General features: G+C 43.1%; 1 protein-coding gene and 1 non-coding gene across 2 annotated transcripts in view; one reads left to right on the forward strand and one right to left on the reverse strand.

Annotated features, from left to right (window-relative positions):
• LOC132819354 (regulator of G-protein signaling 7) overlaps nucleotides 1-24,069 on the reverse strand; it is a 453,401-nt gene that overhangs the window by 248,166 nt on the left and 181,166 nt on the right. The window lies entirely within an intron of this gene.
• Nucleotides 11,353-11,455, forward strand: LOC132819946 (U6 spliceosomal RNA). Its single transcript, XR_009645159.1, has one exon. It is a non-coding gene; the product is annotated as a U6 spliceosomal RNA (small nuclear RNA).

Consider the following 24,069-nt stretch of genomic DNA (forward strand, 5'->3'; position numbering starts at 1 on the left):
GCATTTGTGTGGCACGAATGTTACTTGCCATTTGTCAGCCCAGGCCTGAATATTGTCCAGATCTTGTTGCATTTGAAGATGGACTGCTTCACTTGTGAATGCTGCTGAACATTGGGAAATCACTGATGAACATCTCTACTTCTGACCTACTGATGAAGATGCTTGGGCCTAGGATACTACCCTGAGGAACTCCTGCAGAGATGAACTGGAGCTGAGCTGATTGACCTCCAAGAACCACAACCATTTTTCGGTAATGACTTCAATCACTAATTTAATTTTTGTGAGGGCTCCTTGATGTTACACTCTGTCATTCTCACCTCCTCCATGGAATTCAGCTCTTTTGTCATGTTTGAACTCAGGTTGAAATGAGGTCAGGAGCTGAGTGGCTATGGTGGACCCAAACTGAGATTCATTAAGCAGGTTATTTCTGAGCAAGTGCTGCTTTATAGCTCTGTTGATAGAGTCATAGAGATGTACAGCATGGAAACAGACCCTTCAGTCCAACCCATCTATGCCGATCAGATGTCCCAACCCAATCCAGTCCCACCTGCCAGCACCTGGTCCATATCCTTCCAAACCCTTTCTATTCATATACCCATCCAAATGCCTTTGAAATGTTGCAATTGTATCATCTTCCACCACTTCCTCTAGCAGCTCATTCCATACATGTAAAACCCTCTGCGTGAAAACATTACCCCTTATGTCTCTTTTACGTCTTTCCCCTCTCACCATAAACCTATGCCCTCTAGTTCTGGACTCTCCGATCCCAGGGATAAGACTTTGTCTATTTACCCTATCCATGCCCCTCATGATTTTTTATAAATCTCGATAAGGTGACCCCTCAGCCTCCGACACTCCAGAGAAAACAGTCCCAGCTTGTTCAACCTCTCTCTATAGCTCAAATCCTCCAACCCCGGCAACATCCTTGTAAATATTTTCTGAATCCTTTCAAATTTCACAACATCTTTCCGATAGGAGAATTGCATGCAATATTCCAACAGCGGCCTAACCAATGTCCTGAAAAGCTGCAACATGACCTCCCAACTGTTGTACTCAATACTCTGACCAGTAAAGGAAAGCATACAAAATGCCTTCTTCACTATCCTATCTACCTGCGACTCCACTTTCAAGGAGCTATGAACCTGCACTCCAAGGTCTCTTTGTTCAGCAACACTCCCTAGGACCTTACCATTAAGTGTATAGGTCCGGCTAAGATTTGTTTTCCCGAAATGCAGCACCTTGCATTTATCTAAATTAAACTCCATCTGCCATTTCTCAGCCCATTGGCCCATCTGATCAAGATCCCATTGTAATGTGCTGATGATTGCTTCCATCATTTTACTGGTGATCGATAGTGGACTGATGTGATAATATTTGGCTAATTTGCTTTTTCAGTACATGCTTAGGTAACTTTTCACATTGTCAGGTAGATGCCAGTGTTGCAATTGTACTAGAACGGCTTGGCCAAGGGAGCAGCAAGTTCTAGAGCACAAATCTTCAGCACCATTGCCGTAATGTCGTCTGGCTTATAGTTTATGCAGTGTGCAGTGCCTGTAACCATTTCTAGATATCACGGTGAGTGGCTTAAATTGGCTGATGACCAGCATCTTTAATGCTGGGGACCACTGGAGGAGGTCAAGATAGATCATCTGTTCAGAATTTCAAGCTGAAGATTACTGTGAATGTTTAAGCCTTATCTTTTGCACTGATGTGCAGCATTCTTCCAACATTGAGAATTGGGGATTTTTTTTTAGCCTCCTTGTCCAATGAGTTGTTTAATTGTCCACCACTATTAATGACTGGATATAGCATGACTGCTGAGCTTAGAGCTGATCAATTGGTTGTGGGTTCACTTAGCTCTGTCTGTCACTTGCTGCTTATGCTGTTTGGTATGCAAGCAGCCCTGTTTGGTAGCTTCACCAGTTTGACCCCTCATTTTTTTAGGGGTACCTAGTGCAGTTCCTGGCATCCCCTCTGCACTCTCCATTGAACCAGGGTTGATCTCCTGGCTTGATGGTAATGGTTGAATGGGGGAATATGCCGAGCCATGAAGTTACAGATTGTGCTGGAGTACAATTCTGCTGCTGCTGATGGCCCAACAATATATCATGCATACCCAGTCTTGAGTTGCTAAATCTATTTGACATCTGCCATTTAGCACGGGCATAGCGCCACACAACACAATGGAGGGTATTCTCAATGTATAGACAGGACTGCCATCTCCATCAGTACTTTGCGGTGGTTACTCTTACCGATACTAACACAGACAGATGCATTTGCAGTTGGCAGATTGGTAAGGATGAGGTCATGTATGTTTTTCCCTCTTGTTGGTTCCCTTGCCACATGCTGCAGACCCAGTTTAGCAGCTGTGTCCTTTAGGACCCAACCAGCTCAATCAGTAGTGCTGTTACCAAGCCACTCTTGTTGAAACCACCCTCAGTGCTGCCTCCTAGCATTGTTCAACATTGAGGAGTACTGGTTCATTACCAGAGGGAGGGTGGCACATGGTAACCAGCAGAAAACTTCCTTGCCTATGTTTAACCTGAAGCCATGAGACTTCATGGGGTCCAGAGTCAATCTGAGTCATTGCCTCCCTGTTGATTGAGAATCTATTGTAATTGGACAAGAAATGCCTGCATTCCAGGCCTTTCATTCAAACACAGAACATGTGGTAAAGCAGGAGAATTTTTACATGTCTGGATGAACCTTTACTGAGTTAAAATGTTAGCTCTATATTGAACGACAATGTAAGATCTTTACAATCACAAAAGCTTTGATTTCAAAGCAAAGCACCGAGAGCAGCTGTGTCCCTGCAAATGAGTTAACTATCACCTTCTCACATTTACTCCTTTGCCATTCATGCTGTGTGCTTTGCGCAACAGGATTAATATCTCACAATTATTTACACTTGCATCTCCTGCACAAAACCTAGAATTGGTCTGTTGGTAATGTAGCAAGATCAATTTCAACTTGCATCACTGCTGTTACTGCAGGGGGCAGGCTGATAGCCCACAGTGGATTGACAGATTGATAAGGAGAAGGCAGGAAGAATACATAAATCCAAACAGGACAAATAGGGGAAAATACAGAACAAATTAAAATTTTTTGTTTATAGAGCCAGGTACAACTGGAATCCTTAAGTCTGTACTGTGCAAACATTGTCTGTATTTCAGCTGTCTACCAAGTACATTTAAATGAGAGAGATTATTTCATTTGATATAAATAGTGCTACTTTCGTTGCAATAAATCCAGAGAAAATGCAAATAATTTAATCTTTTCTGTTTATGTAAAGGAAATTTAAGCTTCTTCCTTGTCAGAATATGCTGAATCATTTGCTTGTCTTTATCACTGGAGTCCAGATTGAGCGTGAAATATCACTATCAGTAATTGTGCCTAAAAAAAAACTTGTAGGCATACATTTTCTTTTAAAATAATATCTGAAATAAATAGGACTGATGTGTACAGAATTTCATAAATAATGTAGCTTGAAATATGAAGAGGCACACATTCTAATCCCAGTTAAATCTCTCAAAATTCCTCCTCGTGGGGAGGTTGAAACCTACGCATGATAAACATAAAATAATCACTAATAAATCCTATAAAGAACTTAGGAGAAACTTCTTCACTCAGAAATGTTAGAATGTGGAACTTGCATGGAGAAACTGAAGTGAATATTGAGGCTTTATTTCAAGGAAAGCTATGCGAACAGATAAAGAAGAAAAGGATAGAAGATCACGCAGACGAGATGAAATGCAATTGGATGGACAATCAGTTGAATGGAACATAAAGAGCATCTAGACTGATAAGAGTCTCTTTCTAAGTAAATATCAAATTCAGATTTTAAACAAAAAGTTTCTATTCTGCTTCAACCCTGGTTAATTAAAGTAAGTTCAACATTTTAACTGCCCTTTATGATTCAGCATGTACCCAATTTTAGATCCTCCTATTGTTATGAATGTAACACTTCCAGTGTTAACATCCTACAATGTTTGCCTTCCTGCCCACATTACTTTGGAAGCTTCATACACTTGCCATTCTCTAGTGCTCTGGAATAATTTCCCATAATAACAAATATATGGTCAGGATCTTTACTATTTCTTCCCTCGATTCACCCAATTCTTCAAACATAAGACGTTAAGTCCTACAGTTTGAACAACTTCAACATTACCTCTCCTTGGATAGTAGTCTCCAATGTTTGCTCCACAGGGCCACCACAAATTTGACAGTTCTAATGCTCACTTATTCCAGAAAACTTGGGGATTGCTTTAGTTCAGTTGGCTGGATAGCTGATGCAGGGTGATAGTAATAGTGTGGGATCAATTCTTGCAGGGCTGAGGTTACCATGAAGGACTCTCCTTTTTGACCTTTCCCCTCAACCTGAGGCATAGTGATCCTCAGATTAAACCATCTCTCTCTCTCTCTCTCTCGCTAATGAGCTGATGAGGCTATGGTGCCTTATTCCTTGAAAACTGAAGCAAAGTAATTGTTTAGCATCTCAGTATTTCCTCACTCTCCAGGACAAACTTAGAGATGAAGAGATGTACAGCATGGAAACAGACCCTTCGGTCCAACTTGTCCATGCTGACCACATATCCTAAACTAAATTTTTTCCCATTTGCCAGCATTTGCCCATATCCCATTAAAGCCTTCCTATTCATACACCCATCCAGATGCTTCTTAAATATTGTTATTGTACTAGTCTCCACCAATCCCTTTGGCAGCTCATTCCATACTTGCACCACCCTCTGCGTGAAAAAGTTGTCCCTTAGGTCCTTTTTATATCTCTCCCCTTTCACTTTAAACCTATGGCCTCTAGTTTTGGACTCCTCTAACCCCAGAAAAGACCTCAGCTTTTCACCCTATCCACATCCCTTGTGATTTTACAAACCTCTATAAGGTCACCCCTTAGCCTCAGATGCTCCAGGGAAAATAGCCCCAGCCTATTCAACCTCTCCCCATAGCTCAAACCCTCCAAACCTGGCAACATCCTTATAGATCTTTTCTGTACTGTTTCAACATCTTTCTTGTAGCAGGGAAAGCAGAACTGAATTAGTATTCAAAATATAGCCTAACCAATGTCCTGCACAGTCGCAAAATGACCTTCTAACTCCAATACTCAAAGCACTGACCAATAAAGGCAGGCAGACCAAATAATTTCTTCACTACCTTGTCTATCTGCAACATTCAAGGAACTATGAACCTGCATCACCAGGTCTCTTTGTCTGGCAATTCCCCAGGACTATCATTAAGCTCTTCATCTCTTAGTTGTTCCACATTTATTTTTAGTAATGTATCACTGTTCCTTTTATAACTTTCCTGAATTAATTTATCTGTGCTAGCCTCAGATTTGAGTAGGTTTTTGCTTGATCAAACAAGCCTTGAATCATGAAATTTTTGGTAAGCTGAGTTCTAGAGATTGGAAATGAACCATGACACTTTGAGGCTTTAAAGGTGGATTATAGAATCAACCATTTCCAAAGCTAATTCAGCTGGTGAAAATCTACTGCTAGATATTGAAAACATCAATACCAGAAATGCATTAATATTGCAGTTACACCACTTAAGAACTGGGAACTGATACCTCACCAATAACCTAAAAGAGTCTAACATTACAAAATGCTTTATAAATGAGCACTTCTTGGTTGCAGTAAGCACAAAGCAGGGACCCCTGGTTTCAGTAGGCCCAATGCTGGAACACCTGGTTGCAATAGGCCCAGAGCAGGGACTCCTGATTGCAGTAGGCCCAAAGCAGAGATTCCTGGCTGCAGTAGGCCCAAAGCAGGGACTTCTGGTTGCAGTGGGCCCAAGGCAGGGACTCCTGATTGCAGTGGGCCCAAAGCAGGGACTCCTGATTGCAGTAGGCCCAAAGCAGTGACTCCTGGTTGCAGGAGGCCCAAAGCAGGGGCTCCTGGTTGCAGTAGGCCCAAAGCAGGGACTTCTGGTTGCAGTAGGCCCAAAGCAGGGCTCTTGGTTGCAGTAGGCCCAAAGCAGGGGCTCCTGGTTGCAGTAGGCCCAATGCAGGGACATCTGGCTATGGTAGGCCCAATGCAGGGACTTCCAGTAGCAGTGGGCCCAATTCAGGAACTCCTAGCAGTGGCTGCAGCGGCGGCAGCGTGGTTTGCCTGGAGCCAGGACTCCTGGCGCCACTGAGGTGGCAGCAGAACTGGGGACTCATGGTTGTGGGGTGAATGTAGATTCAGGATGGGACACAGCATCAGCGTCAGCGTCGGTGAGGTGAGTCAGGTGGAGATATAGTGCCTATGGAGTGACGACTCCTATGTTGGTGGATCCAGTGCAAGCAGTGGAGGAGGGTGGCAGTGCCTGTGTCACTGGTGAGCCGGCTCAGGGCTCTCTTTCACTTACACCTTTTGTCCTTTTTATTCTTAAACCATTCAAAATGGTGTCAGAGTGGGATGACTGTTGAAGCTTTTTGTTGTATTTTACTGTATAATTCGCTGTAAAACGCAAGTGACAATAAACAAATCATTCATTCAGTTGCTAAAAAGAACTGACCAGGATGGCACAGATCTCTTTTAAAGGAAATTGCTCAAATTTTCCTTCATCCATGAAAGAGCTGAGGTTGATGTACATTCATTGTTGAAGTAAAGATGTTACAATGGGATAGTACTAATACATGCAGACAAATGTGTAAATGGTTGTATTAAACTGCTCCTGCCAGATAATCATTCAAGTTGTGGATTTAGTGTTGAAATGTGTGCCGTTCTGATAACATATCATGTAACCATCTTCCTGAAGTTCAAGCTTAAAGGGTTGAATCAATTCATGTAAAAGCCTTGAAGATAAGTGCTACAGTAAGCTGACCTCAATTAATTCCCAAGTCTCCCTTTTCGCTGCATTCCTTGTAAAGTCAGACATACAAACAGTCCCTTGAATGTCTTTGGGTATTTCTGATGTCCTCATTTTCAAAATAGAGGGCTCGAAAATGATGAGTTTCAATGCAGTTGCCTCAGCTTGATTCAAATGTTCAAGTTTTATTTTACTCCAAGCAAGAAACACTAAAATAATTTAGAATTAAAAATTAATTTCAACTCAATTTTATCATGTTAATAGCTTATTAACCATAGCAATAGTCATAGCGCAAGATGGCTTAAAATGGCTTGGGAGATTTTCAACTTGTTACTCGTGCCCTGAAATTGACTCCCAGCCTACCCCCGGGGAATCATGTCACTGCACAGGAGACAAAACTGACGAGGTAGAAATGAGGCTAGAGGCAGGTGACAAAGGAAATGGTCACCATTAAATTAAGTGTGAGTCTGCCAGATGTGGCTCAGTTTGTCAAGAAAAGAATCATTTGTAGGACTGCAATGAAAACGTATGGCCTGTTTCCATACTGAAGGGAATCTAATCTAATCTAATCTAATCTAATCTAAGTAAATTGATCTTTTAAAGAGCCAGCACAGAATAGCACAGAAGGGTCATCTTGTCCATGCCAACTCAAAGGCACCCAGAGTTCCTTTCTAATCCCATCTTCTTGCACACACCCCATAGCCTTGCAGCTTAAAGTACTTAAGGGGTATTTCCAGGTATGTTTTAAAGAGAGTTTTGGGTCTCTACCTCCACCACCAACTCAGACAGTGAATTCCAGACACCCACCACCCCCTGTTAAAAAGGTTTTACATCTAATCCTTCTGCTACTTAGCTTGAATCCATGACACCTGGTTTTCAAAATCTCTACTAAGGGAAACAGGCTTCTCCTGTCTACTGTACTTCCACCACTAATAATTTTGTGCACCTAATCATGTCACCCCTCAGTCTTCTCTATTCCAAGGAAATCAACACCAACCTCTCCAATCACTCCATGGAGCTACAATTCTCTAGCCCTGGCAACATTTTAGTGAATCTTCTCCAAAGCAATTACATCCTTGCTGTAATGTGGTGACCAGGGGCAGCACAATGGTTCACTGGTTAGCACTGCTGCCTCACAGTGCCAGGGACTGGGGTTCAATACCAACCTCAGGCAAGTGTCTGTGTGGAGTTCTCCCATGTCTGCGTGGGTTTCTGCTGGATGCTCTGGTTTCCTCCCACTGTCCAAAAATGTGCAGGTTAGGTGAATTGGCCATGCTAAATTGCCCGTAGTGTTAGATGAAGGGATAAATGTAGGGGAATGGGTCTGAGTGGGTTGCGCTTTGGTGGGTCGGTGTGGACTTGTTGGGCTGAAGGGCCTGTTTCCACACTATAAGTAATCTAATCTATATCAGTTGTGGCCTCGCCGGTGTCTTATACAATTTATTCCTACTTTTGTATTCTATACCTCTGTCAATGAAGGAGATCGTTCTGAATGCCTTCTTACCACCTTATCAAGCTCTACTACTACCTTTGCAGATCTGTGCATAGACACAACAGGAAAAATAACCTGCTTTCGTGCTGTACGTATCCTGTAATTCTGCAGTTGAACTCTCACCTGAGTCACAACATTCGGGTTTCAATCCTAGTCCTGGCTTGAGCACAAAGAGGAACATTAACATTCCACTGCAGGGAGTGGAGGAGGGGAGCTACACTGTCAGAGATGCCTTCTTTCAGATAAGAAGGTAGAATGAGGCCCCATCATTCTCCCAGGTGAAATGTGAAAGTTTTCATGGCATCAGTTTAAAGAAGATCAGGAGAGATATTTCTGGGCCAATACTTATCGCTCAATCTATATCACAAAAACAGATTGTTTGAGAGGACCACATTGCTTTTCATGGGAGTTCTCAGCTGCTGTCTTTGATACATTGCAACAGTAGCTACATTTTAAAAATTATTTCATTGAGTCGTATATTTAATAGCAAGTCTTTTTTTTACAAGTATTAGGCTAGCCAGGTCACTATTGGTGTGGCACAGTGGCTTAGTGGTTAGCACTGCTGCCTCACTGTGCCAGGGATCCAGGTTCGATTTCACCCTCAGGTAACTGTCTGTGTGGAGCTTGCATGTTCTTCCCATGTCTGTGTGGGTTTCCTCCAGGCATTCTGGTTTCCTCCCACAGTCCAAAGATGTGTAGGTTAGGTGGATTGGCCATGTTAAATTGTCCATAGTGTTCAGCGATATGTGGGTTAGCTACGGGTAATGTGGGGTAAGTCTGAGGTGGGATGCTTTGCAGGGGATCTGAATGGTCTACTTTCACACTATAGAGACTCTATGATTCCAGGACAGTAGAGCCACCCAAGATAACCTATGAGTCAGGTGAACCTCCTGTCTCAACAATCTTTACTGCTGTCAGCTTTTATTGAAGCAATAGAGACTGCACACGCCCTGTTGGTTACAATAACTTCTGTATCCCAATTGTGGCATCAAGAAGTGATTTTGACCATGAAATCTGTAGCCACTCTGTAGCAATCTTCCTGTGACTAACTTCAGGCAAGTTAAGAAACTTTGGGCAGGTGAGGAGATGCATCGGGAACATGGCACAAGGTTCCACCACATTTTAACTCCCTATCCATGCCACCCACATTAGCCAAGGGAGTTCAAGTTGACCCTGATAGTTGGTTAGAAAAAAGATAAATTGGAAAATTGCAGCTGGATGTTTTGAAGGGCAGAGGGGGAAAAAATTGTGTCAGTCTCTCAGACTGGAAATCTCTTCTTACCGGTTCATCACTCAAAACAAAACCCACTCTGTCATCAGAGGAAATCACCAAGAGGTGATTTTTAAAATTTTATTTTCTAACAACTTAAGTGGCACAGAGCGGTATTATTTACGTTTATAACATTAATTACTGGAAAGTTTTTTTAGCAATGTTGTATCAAACAATTTGTTAAAGCTGGGAGTTTTGGGGAAAAGGCATTTTGTCTCAAAACCGAAATGTTGCTGATTCACAGAAAGGCTTGAAGAAATTCCACCACAAGGTCACTGCCAAGTTGAAGATTTCTCCACTTTAAAGATATTCTTTAATAGCCATTTTTCTTCCTGGTTGTTAAATCATATTAAATCGTATTTCAGCAGTAATGCAAAATTACTAAGTTGACCTCAGTGAAAGCAAAATAATACCTCCTAAACAACTCTTTCCAACTCACTTCACTTATTATCTGTCTTTTCCTACCCTGTTACTTCCCTTTTTTTTCTACCTTTAAAAAACAGCCTTAAGACCACTTGTCTTACTTCCTTTTGGGTCAACCAAGCATTTTTATGCATCTGATGAAGGACTTATGCCCGAACCGTCGAATCTCCTGCTCCTCAGATGCTGCCTAACCCGCTGTGCTTTTCCAGCACCACACTCCCTCAACTCTGATCTCTAGCATCTGCAGTCCTCACTTTCCCTATTTTCATGCATCTATTTGTGAAGTGCATTGTTAAATTTTCCCATGTTGTGTAACAAGCTGTGGTCTGTGAATTGAAGTGTCATCACAGGCACTGTAGCTTTAAAACTATTCCTGTCTCCTGTATTGCTGATAAATGCAGAGATTCAGCTAATGTTAATTGCATCACCCATACTGCGGCATTAATGAGCAGAATGGCACCATGCAGCTGTTAAAACCATTAAAGCTGCATGACTCTCTCTCTCTTTAATTTCAGGAGCATGCCGTAAAATAATGAGATCCCAAAGGGAGGAAAAACACAATGGTGTTGTATTTGTGCATTGATTGATCAGACAAGTGCCAGTTAAATGGAAGAAAGCATAAGTTTCTATGAGAAAGCTGATTAAAAAGGAGGTAATATTTTTGACAAGTCAGGTGTTAAGGCACTTCAGGTAGTCTCCCTGAGGCAGTCACTGCAAAACTTGTGCTTCACTATTTTCAGCTCCAACTGATTTTGTCTTGTCGCCAGGGGGTAACTGAAGCCAACCATTCAGATTCAAAATTTAAATTGTTTTTATTGAGCACATTAACGAGCAGAAATAGTAGAGTAATGGTGAACCGGTAGTGACTGGAACAGAAAACGATAACCAAACTACTTGACACGTAAGACCATACTATAGCTTTTGTGTAGATTTCCCTGAAAGAGTGTTATGGCTTTGAGATTATAAAACAGTTGTCTTCATACTTGCTGAAGTCACATTCAGCTGACCTTGCCAGATTTGATGAGTGCAGCCTAATTAATTATGCATCACGAGCTCTCAGCCTGTATTGGTTCAGTCAGCATGAGCTTCCTGGCAACTCTTAAAGGTTACAACTGCTATTTAAATGGACAATTTAATTCTCCCTGGACACAGAGCTTGTACTGGCTTGATAAGGATACAGAGCAACTAGGAGATAGTGAGGACTGCAGATGCTGGAGAAGTCAGAATGAATAAAGTGTGGTGCTGGAAAAAGCACAGCAGGTCATGCAGAGCAAGAGGGTTGATGTTTCAGGCATAACCCTTCATCAGGACTGCAGAGCATCTTGCTATGCTGGGTATTTGGTTTGGGGGGCTGGGGCATGCGCTTTGGCAGCACATATACTAAAATTGGAACGATACAGAGAAGATTAGCATTGCCCCTGTGCAAGGATGACACACAAATTCGTGAAGCGTTCCATATTTTTGACTGAGTGTTGCAGACTGGCACATTCCAAGGTCCAGGACTACGTGTTGAGGGATGCTCTGTAGCTTGGGGCAGCTGTCGCCAAGGCGCGGTGGGGAAAGACCACTGTGTAACATCTGCCTGCTTAAGAAGAACAGGGGGCCCGCACAGTCTTTTGGGCTCTGCTGACACCTCAGCTAAATATATAAGACCATAAGACATAGGAGTGGAAGTAAGGCCATTCGGCCCATCAAGTCCACTCAGCCATTCAATCATGGCTGATGGGCATTTCAACTCCACTTACCAGCGTTCTCCCCGTAGCCCTTAATTCCTCGAGACAACAAGAATCTATCAATCTCTGCCTTGAAGACATTTAGCGTCCCGGCCTCCACTGCACTCCGTGGCAATGAATTCCACCGGCCCACCACCCTCTGGCTGAAGAAATGTCTCCGCATTTCTGTTCTGAATTAACCCCCTCTAATTCTAAGGCTGTGTCCACGGATCCTAGTCTCCTTGCCTAATGGAAACAATTTCCTAGCGTCTGCCCTTTCCAAACCATGTATTATCTTGTACTTGTATTATCTTATGGGCATATGATTGATACATGTACAGACCTGTATATAAAAATGATAAATTCTGATCTCTGTATGTAAATGTTTATGTACGTATGGCATGACCAAGTGTACAAACCATCAAATTATTTTATGAATAAAGTATATTTTTGAAATAAAAAAAATCTTGCTTTGCTAATGTTCCCATCCTGGGGCATGAACCAAATTCCTTGGGATGACGTAGCGCAGATGCAATATGGAGTTCAGGAAAAATGTGAGATCAGAGTGAAAAGCAAAGTTAAGGTTAGCTAATGTTTCCCTGTACCTGGTAAAACAGGCAAATAAGACATGCCTGAAATAATTCCCTTCCACTCTCCATCAAACTGCAGTTTGATTTCATGTTACATCAGGTATTTCCTTACTTTACATGAATGGCCACTGTTTATTACTAACATTTACCCTGAACGCCTTATTCACTGAAATTTGAAAAGCAAACCCCAACAACAAACTTTACAACATAACTTATCTTCATGATAAATAATCATATACTCATGCAAAAGTTAAGAAGGAGATTCTTCACGTTTGATTCTAATTCTTTCTGCAATCTATAGCCTCCCAAAACTTCAAGACAATGACTCTGCATGCAGGAGAAATTGGAACATTAGAAGAGGAGACAAATTCAAAATGGAATCAGTTTGAATAAGTCACATTGAACATCATGGCTGCAGAGAGGGGAAATGACAGCTGAAGTGGGAGGCCTCCCTGAACCTCATAACTGGTGTTATCCTGAGAACATAGAACATAGAAAAGTACAGCACAGAACAGGCCCTTTGGCCCATGATGTTGTGCTGAGGTTTAATCCTAATGTAAAATAGAGTAACTTAACCTATGCGCCCCTCAACTCACTGCTATCCTTGTGCATGTCCAGCAGTTGTTTACATGTCCCTTCTTAGAGATCCTTTCTTCCCTTATTTATGACCTGGAAAAAACAAAAGATAGACTCTCTTTTTTGCCTTCTGGATGCTAGATGGATCAAAGTGAAGCATCGCATAGAAAGACACACAATATGATGAGGCTTAACTGCTATCTGAAATAGCCTAGTGTGTCACTCAAGGGGCAACAAGAAGGTGGAAAGAATGCTGGCCTTAGAGGCTTCACACATAGCCCATAAAGAAATACTTTATAACAACGTGGCCAGTTTGATTACCGCCTTAGGCGACTGTCTGTGTGGAGTTTGCATGTTCTCCCCGTGTCTGTGTGGGTTTCCTCTGGGTGTTTCAGTTTCCTCCCACAGTCCAAAGATGTGCAAGCCAGGTGAATTGGCCATGCTAAATTGCCCATTGTGTTAGGGGCATTGGCCGGGTAAATATAGGGAAGGGGTCTGGATGGATCACTTTTAGAAGGGTCAGTGTGGACTTGTTGGGCCAAATGGCCTGTTTCCATACTGTAGGGAATCTAATCTAAAACATATGTAAATTATAATAAGGTTAACAGATGCCGTGCAAATGGGGCACTTGTGTGTATAAGAGTACTTGGGTCTGTGTACATGTGTCATCAATAATACCCTGGTTACTGTTTACTTGGGAATATCCTTGAGTTTGTTTCTGCTCTTGCCCCTGGGAAAGTTATGTGATCGATTGTTCTTAAAATCAATATATGAGTGACTTGTTTGATAAACCTACTCTTTTATGCACTGCAGACCTACTAGTATGAATGATAACTTCACTGACTGTCCCAAACACAGTTGATAATCTTGTGCTGGCTGTGGTGTTTAAGTAGAGGTCACCCTGAAACTGTTTTGGGCCCCATATCTCAGGAAGAATGTACTGGCCCTGGAGCGTGTTCAGAGATGGTTCATGAGAATGGTCCCAGGAATGAAAAACTGAACATATGAGGAATATTTGAGGACTTTGGGTCAATACTCAATGGAGTTTGGAAAGATGGGTTGGAGGGGTGGGGGAATCTAATTGAAATTTACAGAATATTGAATGGCCTGGACAGAGTAGGTGTTGAGAAGATCTTTCAATTGGTGGGAGAGACTAGGACTCAGGGTACAGCCTTAGAGTAAAAGGAAGACCTTTTATAACGGAGATAAGGAGAAACCTCTTCAGCCAGAGAGTGGCGAATCTATGGAATTCATTGCCACAGAAGCCTGTGGAGGTCAGGCCATTGAGTATATTTAAGATTGAGACAGACTCAAAGAACTGAATGGCCTAATTTCTGCTGCTATACCTTTTTGGTGTTATGGTCAAACAAGTTATATACTCTGTTGCCACTGTCCCCAGTTTCTTTCAGGTACCATCTACCAGTCTATCACATACCATCCATCTCTGAGATTGCTGTGATTTCTCAGCATTGTTTTCCAAGAAAAGTATCTTGGCATTTGGCATTCCAAAGGCACATGACACGAGGTTCTGGTGCTAACGTTGAATGTACCTGATCCTGTGACTAAAGGTCGAATGCTTCCAGGGCATGAGAACAAAGACCTTGCAAAACTCTAGAACAAAATGTGTGGGAGATGGAGAGATGATGGTGGAGACCGAAGTCATCCTTGAAAACACTATCTGTGAGAGCTTCTGGTGTGAATAGTAGCTCCAGGAAACTTTCCTTACATTTCACAGAACACAATGACCTTGAGACGTCACAGTTCTACGATATATTAAGAAATGAACTGGTGGGATTAAGTGTTGAGCCGAGGTGTGGAATTTTCTAGTCCCAGGAGCAGTGGGCTGACAAGTGGCACAGGAGTTTAAATATTGCCTTCCCAGAATCCTGCCACTTTCATTGGAATTAAGTTCGGCTGTCAATTGATGCCCTTAAATCGCCAACTAATGCCCATTTCAAGACCTGTTGTTGTCCAACGAATACATCATCATCTTCAATAGAAAATTCCCACAGAAGAATTCTATTTGGTGACCTACCCAATTTCCGTAGGTTTGGCCCATTCAAAGGTGGTTTCAAATGAAGTCAGTAATCTTGAAAACAAAGATTTTGTTTCTTTATTAAATGATAAATCCAGAGTAAAAACAAATTGCCTCAGCAACACAATGCAATTGCCTTTTTAAGATCACAGCTGGTGTTCCACATTACCGTTTAATTCTGACATTAGCTAAATCAGTCACTTGTGGGGTATTAATGATGAACTTGTGAACTTATAAAGATATTCTTGTCTAAACTCAGCATTTTGTGAGTGCATCTCATCCACATCTCTGCTACAGGTTGTATTTAGTCCAACCATAAATTGATTATAAAATTGGCACATTCAAAGTCTCGAGTATTGACCTCAATCAGACCTAACTTGCAAGGTTATCAGAGCACTAATCCATCAGGGATTCCTGGCCATAGATCCAAAGATAAAGACTTAAGGTGGAATCTTGAGGTTTGAGTGACATGGGTGATGTTGAGCTGTGTGGCAGAATTGGAAGATAATTGCAGCAAGGCGCAACTTGATGTTGAGATCATCTTTTATGTGACACGGTGAGATTCTCACCAGGCAGTGTTGATTTGCCAATTGACAGTGATTATTGCTTGTAAAGAACATTGTTAACAGCCCAACTCGCCTCATTAATGAAGAAGGGACTCAAAAAGGGTCACTGGACTCATGCTGCCAGACCTGCTGAGTAGCTCCAGCAACTTCTGTTTCACTTCATTAATATTCAGTCTCCCAACTTATCAAACTTGCCAAACAAGCTCGACCGTTGTGAAATCTTGACAAGGAAACCAGGGTGAGCACCAGGTAGACTCAGCTCACTGCCTGCTCCAAGCAAACTCCATTTCGGAATCCGGGCACCAAACTTCTCGGGGCACGCTCCATGTGCACAGACCACTTTGGACTCCGTGTTCAAAAACATTGGCATCTGACATGTCCCAGTCTTTAAGAACATTCATGGCCCATCTCCAATCCACCTGCAGCAGTAGTACTCCTGCACTTCAATACTGCACCTCAAGCCACATCAGCAATTGTCATTGTAAAGCTGCAGCAAGTATGTTGGGCTCAAGGACACACACTCATCTCGCTGACTGGACCAGACTGCATCTCTGGGCTGTTCACTTCCTGCAATTGTGTTCACTCACGCTGAGCCTATCTTGATACTCACAGCATCCCATTCTTTCATTGCCTTCCCTTGCCTTTTTCAGCTTTGCCCCCTAAACCAGAGAAACCCGATTCATATTAAAATGATCTTTAACCACGTTGAGGGGAATAGCCTTGAGTTGGGGGCCCTAGCAAACTGAGTCAAGGGAAGTTTCAGTTAGCAGCTCAGGGCGTGCTTGAGGTGGTCAGAGACAGAATCCTCTGTGCCTGAGGGGGGAGGGGCCAAAAGACTGACAGCACACCAGCGATCTTACTCTTTCCGCACTAATGTGGGCTGTTTTCCTCACAGAGTGAGAGACAAGCAAGTAATATAGGAGAAGAAACTGAGAGGTACAGCTCTTACTGTCGGTGCAGAGATGGAAATGTCCAACGTGAGACAGTAGGTAGCCCAGACATTGGCAAGAGTTGGGGTGAGTGACAACGACTGAGGGAAGATATTGCAGATAACAGCGAGACTAGCGGAGCATGAGCAATGGTGGTAAATAAGTACAGCAGCAGAGGTAGATTGAGTGTGGGATATTAGAGAGAAGGTGGTGGTATTTACCTTGGTGGACTGGAGAAGGATATTGTCCTTTCCTCCTTCAGCACTCGGTATTCCTGCAGCCGGTTGAGCTGACACAAGCGACATGAGCGGAAACCTCAGACCAGATTTGATGCACTGCGTCCTGCAGAAGGGGTAGGTTCCACAGAGGCACCCTCTCATCCAGAGGTACCTCCAAATGTGGGATACAATTCCCCCCCTCCCTCTACATCCTGTCCCGGGCAAATGTCAGGTACTGTGCAGGGTAGCTCCAAACTGCCAGTGCTGGTCTGGGTGCACAAGGGACTTTTAAAAACGTCAAGGGTATAAACAATACCGGTGAATTCTGGGATATCCACTGAATGGAGACTTGTTCTGGGAATGGTGCCTGGAAAGGTGAGGTGTAATTTGGACATAGGAGCACCATCAGGGCAGAGGAGGTAATTAATGAGATGGGTTCAGTAGGACATGGTAGGACAATCCATGAGGCTTTGCAGGAAACAAACCTCCAAAAACTTGATAAAACTCAGACTTAGCCAAAAAAAAACTTAATCTGGCCCTTTCATTTTGAAAATCTAGCTGAATTATTCTGGCTGGATCTGCAATGTTTAGTTTGTCATGTAAGTATCCAAAAGCCACACTGACCTTGACAGCCACGGGCAGTGATGTGCATTAACAGCAGCCTCTGCTGTGAAACGTCAGAATAGGAGTTAGCTATTTCACCCCTTCAGCTTGCTCTGGCATTCAGTGATTACAGTAACCTGTGTCAGAATTCTATATACCCATCTTTGCCTCCTATCTCATATTACCTCTGGTTAACCAAAATCTATCAATCCCAGTTTTAAAATTAACAATAAAACTACCTGTGAAATAAGTTTGTCAAATCTGGTCGATTTCTTCCTCTTAGCAAGAAGGCTCAGACATTACTCCTCCAAGGCAGGAGATCACCCCATGAAATGGAGGTATTGCCTCCTGCTTAGTCCCCTGCTCCTCTTTTCATTGTTTTCCAGCGATTTCTGTTTCCTCCTCTCTTTCTTGCTATTCTCCCTTGTCCTCCAGTGCCAACAACAGCCCCATCTGACCATCCATGATTGCAGCACACGTGTTCAGAAGGGAGCCAAACAGACGTGTCTCAGCAAACAGGCCACAAAACCCAGACTCAAATTAACGAGTATCTAAGCGAACTTCATGGATGACCCCTTCATATAATTCTCCTAAAGTCATGAAAATTTGAAGATGTTTGTTGCATGAGCAGTTGACTATCAGAAAAATGTTCAATAGTGAGCATAGGATCCTGATTTAAATGTATTAACGAAAGATCTTATCGTTTGATCATGAGCACCATTCAGTTTCGGTAGACGCAACAGTACAAACTCTAAGATACCATAATGGGATCCTTGATGTCCACCACCAAATTATCATTTCGTGAATGAAGTCTTATGTTCAAGTAGTTCTCTAATAATGAAGGATTAAAGTTTACATTCCTCCACCAGCATGATCTGCTGGTGAAAAGGAGAGTATGATATTCCCCAGTTATCCTTTCCAATGGCCTCCTACCTATCTGGGGGTCTCTTTACAATTTTACAATGGGACTGAGGAGTTTAAATTTGGGCACCCTGGCTCCAAGTGAGATCTTGAAACGGCCAATCATTGGTCACATAAGGCTTGTTTCTTGCATGATTTTCATTTTCAGGCTGACAGGAAGCATGCAGCAGTGGAATGGAAGCCCAGACAGCAACCTTGCTCAGCTCTCTGACAGGGTGGGTGGGCACCTTTATCAATGGCGTTCTTTCAGCAGTGCCTCCTCCCGCACTCTCCCACCTATCTTCACCAACCTACAAACTCTGTCCACACAGGTACTGCCTCTACCTAGCTTTTCCACCAACACTGCCATCCCCACCTGTGCTCAACATTCTCCTTTCTTGTCCCCACCCAAACATCACCTCACCTATTGCCTTGTGTACTCCCCTCACACCCACTTGGTCAGCAGCAGAATGAGCACAGACAGATTCCTGTGATGGAGTGAGCACAGAGTGATTCCCATGACGGAGTGAGCATGGAGCGAATCCCGTGTCAGTGAGAGCAGGGAGTGATTCCCATGATGGAGTGAGCACGGAGCGATTTCCGTGACAAAGTGAGCATGGACCAATTCCCACGATGGAGTGAGCATGAGCTGACTCCCCGTGAAGGAGTGAGCATGGATCCATTCCCGTGACAGGGCGAGCACAGGCTGATTCCAATGACAGAGTGAGCATGGATCGATTCCTGTGACAGAGTGAACACGGTCCGATTCCCATGATGGCGCAAGAATGGGCCAATTCCCGTGACGGAGCGATTCCTGTGATAGAGCGAGCACGGACTGATTCCCGTGACAGAGCGAGCACGGACTGATTCCCGTGACAGAGCGAGCACGGACTGATTCCCATGACAGAGCGAGCACGGACTGATTCCCGTGACAGAGCAAACACGGACTGATTCCCGTGACAGAGCGAGCACGGACATATTCCCGTGACAGAGCGAGCACGGACTGATTCACGTAATGGAGTGAACACAGACCGATTCCCACGACGGAGCGATTCCTGTGACAGAATGAACACGGACCGAATCCCGTGATGGAGTGAACACGGACCGAATCCCGTGATGGAGTGAATGTGGGCCAGTTCCCGTGATGGAGTGAGCATGGACAGATTCCCGTGATGGAGTGAGCATGGACGGATTACCAGGACGGAGTGAGTACGGACTGATTCCTGCGACAGAATGAGCATGGACCGATTCCCGTGATGGGGTGTGCATGGACCGATTCCTGTGGCGGAGTGAACACGGACTGATTCCCGTGATGGAATGAGCACGGACCGATTCCCATGATGGAGTGAGCACGCAGAGATTCCCGAGAAGGAGTGAGCATGGACAGATTCCAGTGTCAGAGCGAGTGGGACCATTCCCACAACGGCGAGCGAGCCATGGAGGAAGACTAGCACATGGCAGCAGCATGACCTTATGCTCTGGGCTGAGAGGGCACAGACCGGAACAAAAGTACTTATGATCACTTGTTATCATTCTGGACTTGTTCAACTGTTCCCATGTTAGTCTATGTGTTTTTTACTCTGTAACTACATTTAAAGGTATCTGTACCTCGTGCTCTGTAGCCAAGATGGTGCTGAGAGGCGACGTTATAAATTTTTCCCTGCACTCATTGTAGTGCTGTGATAATAAAGGCTATTCTATTCCTAGACTTATACTCTGGAACGCCAACCCTGGGAGCTGTTTATAGTTCCAGTCTTGTCCACTACAGCTTCTGACACTGCTTGCTCTGAGAACCACTGGCCAATCGAGTTTGGAGCATGAGGGAGTGGTGTAAATCCCGTCTGAAGCCAATTAATAATCCTAGCAGGGTTGTGTTCTCCTCCAATTCTTCAGATAGTCGGTTGGAAATCCTCACCATCCAAAGGTCCTGGCCAAAAATACTGCCTAACATAGCATATTTGTTTTTCCTCGATCATTAATAATATTTAAATTTTTATTAATTATAAACTGCAGTAAGCTCAAGTCAGATTTCAAGAATCCATGTTTACCTTAAATGGAAGCAATAAGCATTTCCACTCGCCCACCACTGGATATTTTTAAATGATTTTTACGAAAGGGCCAAACAGTTCCAATGAAATCTGTCTGTTATAATCAGTGTGATCCAATGAGCTCCAACACACAGAATATTATAAAACAATTTACAGTTATGTTTCATACAGGAACAGAATTGTTTCTGTTGAGTAATCTGATCAAAATAACTGGTGTGGAAAATCAAAGTTTGCAGTTAACCTATGCATTAATTAGCCTAGGAGTGACTTGAGATTTAAAGTGTCGGTTTCCTTAGCAATGTAATTCCTCAACCAATCAGTACATATATATTTTTAATTCCATTACTGAACTTGATTGGAACTGACAAAAGGCGAAATAAACAATTAGTTTAAATATAGATGCTGTTTGATCTTGCATTTTAATTAGAGAAAGAGAGCTATTTGCTAAAATCTTGTTTTACCCACTACTGTGCTTCAAGGTCCCAGCAGCAAGACACATCCTCCTAATTTCCTTTTTTAATGTCAGAAGAGGAAATTGGTGTACCAGTTGCACCCAGTGGAGATAATAAGATGGATCTGATTGCTTCCACTGGGACCAGCTTCAGTTAACCGCAAAAGTGAATGTCAAGCAAATGAAACTGAACTGCAGTCTCACCTTGCACTACCTGTTCATCTAAGCAAATTCAACTGGTGATGGCAGATAACAGGGAGAGGGCAATGGGGTCCTTTCATCCACCCACCTACTCCATTTTCCTAAATGCAGCATCTAATGGTGCTGAATCTTGACAAGTGATCACTCATCACTTAACAATCTATTTCAAAAACAGTCCTTTATCCCTTCAGGAAAGCATGGCTCAAGTAGTTTCACAAAAGTAATGATTAGCTCAGAGCCAAATAAATTAATATTAGGAAACACTGGCACAGTTTTGAAAGAATGACAACTTGATTGGAGCGGGGCTTGGTAATAACTTTGGAAGCAGAGGTAGCAGTAACCAAATAGTGCAAACCAGTTACAATATCAGGGCCAGGAAATAGCATCAAGAGTACAAGAGGTGGACCCAATGGGAGGTTTACATGAAGTTGGTGAGGCCTCTTCTGGATTACTGTGTCCAGTTCTGGTCGCCCACTTATAGGAAAGATATTATTAAGCTGGAGAGAGTTCAGGAGAGACTGACCAAGACATTGTCAGGTATGGAGGATTTGAGTTATAAAGAAAAGCTGGACACTTTTCACTGGATCATAGGAGATTGAGGGCTGATCTTACAGGGGCTTTTTAAATCATGAGGGCTGTAGACAGGATTAATGGTTGGTGGCCTTCTCCCGAGGATGGGGATTTCAAGACTAGGGAACACATTTTTAAGGTGAGAGGAGAGAGATTTAAAAACGACATGAGGGACAATTTTTTTACAGAGGATGGTTCACATGTGGAATGAACTTCCTGAGGAAGTGGTGGACGTGCACAATTACAGCGTTTATAAGACACTTAGAAAAGTACATAAATAGGAAAGGTTTGGGGGGATATATGCCAGAAAAGGCAGGGGGGACTAGTTTAGTTTGGGATTATGAACTGGTTGGACCAAAGGGTCTGTTTCCATGCTGTATGAAACATGAGAGACATGAGAAGAGCAGGAAATTGATGTGAGTTCAAGGCTATTGCAAGCATAGTCCTTGAGGCAAGTTTCACTTGGTGGATAAAGATGCAGCGTTGTAAAAGCAACATAGTAGTTACACTAAATATTATTGACAAAGGCATTCATGAGCTTCATACGTATGAGCTGGAGAATAGGGAGGGGAAAGGTTTGTTGAGATGGTTGCAGTTGTGAAATTAAGTTGTATATCACCTTTGCATTCTAATATGATCCTCAGGATAGTGAATAACTTTGACAGTGGACAGAAAAGCCCAATGATATATGATATGGTCTGGCCTGAACTGGTGACAGATCGTTAAACCAATTATGTTCCAAATATGCTTAAATCTGTTGGATTTTAAGAAGAAAATGTGGGAGCCGTAACAGGGTAAGGTGGAAGAGAGCAGGTGTTTTACTGGGGGAAGGCCATCTATCCCTGAGATGCATAAATAATTAAACAGATTGACAGCTGCAGGATGGATGCAAGAAACTGTTCTTGTCTGAGATTGAGAAAGTGGGATGAAAGATGATTGATATAGTAAGGTTGGAATATGTTGATGAATATGGGGGGCAAAGACAAGGTCACAAGATCAGAGGAATTAATGGCAAGGTGAATCGAGAAAGACTCTGAAATCACAAGGAAGTTTAAATCATAAGATCATAAGACATAGGAGCAGAAATTAGGCCATTCAGCCTGTCAAATCTGCTCCACCATTCAATCATGACTGATAAGTCTCTCAAGGAGAAAGTGAGGACTGCAGATGCTGGAGATCAGAGCTGAAAATGTGTTGCTGGAAAAGCGCAGCAGGTCAGGCAGCATCCAAGGAGCAGGAGAATCGACGTTTCGGGCATGAGCCCTTCTTCAGGAAAGGATTCCTGAAGGAGGGCTCATGCCCGAAACATCGATTCTCCTGGTCCTTGGATGCTGCCTGACCTGCTGCACTTTTCCAGCAACACATTTTCAGCTCTGATAAGTCTCTTAACCCCATTCTCCCACTTTCTCCCTATAACCCATGATCCCCTTTACAATCATGAATCTAGCTATCTCTGTCTTAAACATACTCAATGACCTGGCCTCCACAGCCTTCTGTGGCAATGAATTCACTGCCGCTCCCTCACCACCAGACACCTGGAGGAAGAACGCCTCATCTTCTGCCTCGGAACACTTCAACCCCAGGGCATCAATGTGGACTTCAACAGCTTCCTCATTTCCCCTTCCCCCACCTCATCCTAGTTTCAAACTTCCAGTTCAGCACTCTCCCCATGACTTGTCCGGACTTGTCTGACCTGCTTGTCTTCTTTTCCACCTATCCACTCCACCCTCTCCTCCCTGACCTATCACCTTCATCTGCTCCCCCACTCACCCATTGTACTCTATGCTACTCTCTCCCCACCCCACACTCCTCTAGCTTATCTCTCCATGCTTCCAGCTCACTGCCTTTATTCCTGATGAAGGGCTTTTGCCCAAAACGTCGATTTCGCTGCTCGTTGGATACTGCCTAGACTGCTGTGCTCTTCCAGCACCACTGATCCAGAACCTGGTTTCCAGCATCTGCAGTCATTGTTTTTATCCTGTTTTTACCATAGATTCACTGCTCTCTGGCTGAAGAAGTTTCTCCATATCTCTGCCTGAAAAGGACTTCCCTTTACTCAAATACACATCCATTGGTTCTCCATAACCAATGCTACAAGTAATATCCTTTAAAAACAACTCTAACAAGTTTCTCAAACACGATTTCCCTTTCATAAATCAAGCTGATTCTGTCAAATTATTTCAGCATTCTTTTCTAAATGTCCAGCTATCACATCCTTTGTAATAGATTTTAACACTTTTCTAACTACTGACATCAAACTGACAGGTCTGTAGTTCCTTATTCTGTGCTTTCTCCCCTTAAACAGCGGGGTTACATTTGCGACAGTCTGTATGAACCTTTGCAGAATCTATAGAGTTTTGAACAATAACACTTATCTCCCTCACAACAACAATTTGCGATGAAGCTCATCTGGTCCAGGGACTTTATCCACTTTCAATCCAGTCAACTTTTCAAATACTGAATATTTACTAAGACTAATTACTTTTAGCTCCCCAGTTTCACAAGATCTTTGGTCACCCAGTATTTCTGGGAGATATTTTGTATCTGCTTCTGTGAAGACAGAGACAAAATAGCAACGTATTTCACTGCCACTTCCCCATTCTCCACCATAAATTATCTTGTCCCATCTCTAATGGGCTCATTTTTGTCCCATCCAATCTTTTCCTTTCATATATCTA

Source organism: Hemiscyllium ocellatum, chromosome 10 (genome assembly GCF_020745735.1).
Source record: "Hemiscyllium ocellatum isolate sHemOce1 chromosome 10, sHemOce1.pat.X.cur, whole genome shotgun sequence".
Lineage (NCBI taxonomy): Eukaryota > Metazoa > Chordata > Chondrichthyes > Orectolobiformes > Hemiscylliidae > Hemiscyllium > Hemiscyllium ocellatum.